At 40.3% G+C, this 3,777-nt stretch overlaps 1 long non-coding RNA gene across 1 annotated transcript; it reads left to right on the top strand.

Moving 5' to 3' along the window:
* The first annotated feature begins 256 nt into the window (after positions 1-256).
* On the top strand, positions 257-1,462 carry LOC122551173. Its single transcript, XR_006312043.1, has 2 exons — positions 257-288; positions 1,209-1,462. It is a non-coding gene; the product is annotated as an uncharacterized LOC122551173 (long non-coding RNA).
* The last annotated feature ends 2,315 nt before the right edge of the window (positions 1,463-3,777 follow it).

The following is a 3,777-nucleotide window of genomic DNA, read 5'->3' as shown; positions in this document are numbered from 1 at the left end:
TGGGGATACATTGTATAGGTGTTCTTCTTCCTCTTTTTGCAGTTCTGGTGTACTGCAGTGTGTTGTGGCCCTTTTGAACAGTGTCTTGGTGCAACTTCTTTTGTGTGTATTGGAGTGGTTGCTTTCGTAGTTCAGGACTTGGTCTGTGTGTGTGGCTTTCCTGTATACCTTTGTGGTGAATTCTCCATTAGGTGTTCTCTGTACCATCACGTCGCGGAATGGGAGTTGGTTGTCCTTTTCTTCCTCTCTGGTGAATCGGATTCCTGTGAATGTGGCGTTGATGATCTGGTGTGTGTTCTCTTTTTCTGTGTTTTTAATGATTACAAAGGACAAAGTGCCTGATTGTCAAGTTAATTCAGGTTAAGGACATGGCGTTGAATGGGTGGTTACTTAAGCACAAGTTAAGAGACACTAATATTATATTTCCTTTGAACAATTGAATTTTGTTACAGTGCCCATGAAGAGGATGGTATTTTTAAATTTAGCTTCACAAAGTTTAATTTGGCTTACTTTAAAGAAACACCAACCCAGGTAGAAGATATATACCCGTTATCTGTGAATAAATCTCCTGTCTTTCTTCACCAGCTGGCTATCAAATGTTCCACAGTTCATAGAACATGTATTTATTTTGCAAGGATAATGAAGTACTGAAAGATGAGAACCATTGTTGATTTATATGTGCTTAACACAGTCACTCCATGCAATAAGTAACATTCTATTGCCAAAGTTAACAAAATTAACTAAATAGAGTTAAATAAGGGAGTTAGCTGTAATGATGATGGATAATCCAAAATTTTTCATAGATAATGTTACTTTCAGTGCTTTAAACACGTTGTTTTCCAAAGGATGACTGTTGCAGAAAAACTGTGGAATTAAATTCAGCGACTGTCTGGCAAAGTCCTGTCTGCTTGCTCAAAACCAATGGAATAACACTGGTGTAAAGTGCCAGGGAAATTTCAAACAGACAGACATTGAACAAAAAAAATGACAACAGGAGAACTGACTATCCTTTGCCACTCAGCAAAAAGCCACCTCTTGCAGACATGTGTCTTTCAACCTCCATGAAAACACGTGGACAGGGAATCAAAGCTAATTTCAATCTACTGGAGTGCACTAGTGGGACGAAACACTTTTATGCATCCCATCGTGGGTTAACGTCATTGTGAAGGTTGTTGAAGAACCATAACCTAGTTACCCTTGTGTTGCAGGTAAAGACAAAATCCTTCAAAATCAAGCATCTCAAGAAACAACTGCTCAACCGATGTCAACCAATGATAACCTGCATTACAACAGCCGCAGTTTTCAAATATCAGCTCTTTGTAAACATTTCATACTAAGTACATCTTTGTTACCTTTAATATTTTTGGAAATACCTTGTACATCTCATATGATTACAGGTGTTTTGTTACTATTCCTTCATGTGTTTACTTAACTATTAAACTCACCCTTTTTGTTAATTCAAGCGAGCCTCGTAAAATTGCCTCCTTTTAGATTAGATTACTTACAGTGTGGAAACAGGCCCTTCGGCCCAACAAGTCCACACCGACCCGTCAAAGCGCGACCCACCCAAGACCCAATCCCCTACATTTACCTCTTTGCCTAACACCACGGACAATTTAGCATGGCCAATTCACCTAAGCTGCACATTTTTTTTTTGGACTGTAGGAGGAAACCGGAGCACCTGGAGGAAACCCACGCAGACACGGGGAGAATGTGCAAACTCCACACAGTCAGTCGTCTGAGGCGGGAATTGAACCCCGGTCTCTGGCGCTGTGAGGCAGCAGTGCTAACCACTGTGCCACTGTACCGCCCTTTTGAAACGCAAGTCCATTTGGATTTGGGAGAAAGGGATCCTTTTCAAATTAAAAATATTACAAACAACTCAGTGGGTGGATGAATAAGCAAGAGGAGCCAGTTCAGCCCTCAGCAGCTTTACAGTGTGAGGTATCTTATATCTAGGGGACTGGAGTTCAAGGATGCAGCAGTTATGTTGCAGTTGTATAAAACCCTGTTAGATCACACTTGGAGTACTGTGAGCAGATTTGGGCACAACACCCTAAGAAGGATACATTGGCCTTAGAGGGAGTACAACTACCTGATGAAGGAGCGGTGCTCTGAAAGCTAGTATGCTTCCAATTAAACCTGTTTGGACTATAACCTGGTTTGTGTGATTTTTAACTTTGTACACCCCAGTCCAACATCGGCAACTCCAAATCATTACAACAATTATATTGGACTTCAGGGGTTATGAGGAGAGATTATACAAATTAGGCCTTTTTTCTCTAGATTTAGAAGATTAAGGAATGATCTGATCAATGTCTTCAAGATATGAACATAAAAATACAGGGTAGACAAAGATAATCAGTTTCCACTAGTTAGGCATTCTAGAACCAGGGGGCATAGTCTGAGAATTAGGGCCAACCTATTCAAGAAAGTTGATTGGATGCACCTCTACACATAGAGGATGGTAGAGACTTGGATTCAGCTTCCACAAAATGATAACAGATGCGGGATCAATTGTTAATTTTAAATCTGAGCGATTTTCTTTAAGTGAAGATGTTAAATGATATAGGCTACTTAATGGAAGTACTAAATGTATTTAATAGAAATGAACCTTCCAGCTCAGCGAGCAAACCTACATCCAGAACCTCAACCTGAACTCCAAATCTTGTCAAAACTCACAAGTATTTAAATTAGGTCATAGATCAACCATTAGCTCATTGACTGGAGGAACAAGTTTGAGGGGCTGAATGGCCTGCTTCTGTTCCAATGTATCATGCCTGGAACCACAACAAATTAAAGAACATTACCCATGATCTGGTCATGATAATATCTACTAGGCGGAAGTGGGTATTGCAGATGCTGGAGATTAGAGTCAAGATTAGAGTGGTGCTGGAAAAGCACAGCAGGTCAGGCAGCATCCGAGGAGCAGGAGAATCAATGTTTCGGGCAATTCCTGACGAAGGGCTTTTGCCCGAAATATCGACTTTCCTGCTCCTCAGATACTGCCTGACCTGCTGTGCTTTTCCAGCACCACTCTAATCTTGACATGATAATATCTATTTGTAATGCTCAACTACTCTGTGGTGAAATGTGTTGAACCATAAGGAGAGTCATTTATTCTTTGGACAAACTGTTTTCTCCTGTCGAGAAAGTTAGGGTGTGGAAAACCTTTCCATTTTGCATTTCCAATATAACTATCAGAAAATCAGACTATCAGAATTTGCCACAACAATCACAGTTAGAGCTCAATAGAGTTCTTTCTCTTTTTCCCCAAATAATTTACCTTCATCCTAATTTATGTGAATGGCATCCTAATTGATTTCTACAAAAGCCTTGACTTTTGAGTGTGAAGTTGAAATAACTTCACAGTGCCTGGTATTCCGTCACTAAGTCACCTTTTATTTACACGAGACAGTGCGTGGACTCTGACCACCTAGCTTGAGATCCAGTCCTCAGAGTGAGGAGACTCTCTGAGACTCCTGTTTATATCTGTCAGCCAGGATTCCATGCTTAGCCCAGTTTTGCAGCCAATCAAGGACCTCATATTCAATGGATCCAGCTGGCCAAATTCATTCCAATCACAACAGAGGTACAATGTCTTGCTAATGGAGTGTCATTTGTTATATTCCACTAACTTCATATCCAATGATCATAACATTATTTGATCCAACATGACAGTCAATCAACTGGTGTCAAAGACATAGAAATTCTACATTCTTGCATCTTTCTCATGGATGAATGGTCAATGGAAGGATAAATTTGAGGACACAGTTC

Source organism: Chiloscyllium plagiosum, chromosome 6, assembly GCF_004010195.1.
Source record: "Chiloscyllium plagiosum isolate BGI_BamShark_2017 chromosome 6, ASM401019v2, whole genome shotgun sequence".
NCBI classification, from domain to species: domain Eukaryota; kingdom Metazoa; phylum Chordata; class Chondrichthyes; order Orectolobiformes; family Hemiscylliidae; genus Chiloscyllium; species Chiloscyllium plagiosum.
Note: the sequence above shows the minus strand (reverse complement) of the source record. Positions and strands in the feature narration are given on the sequence as shown.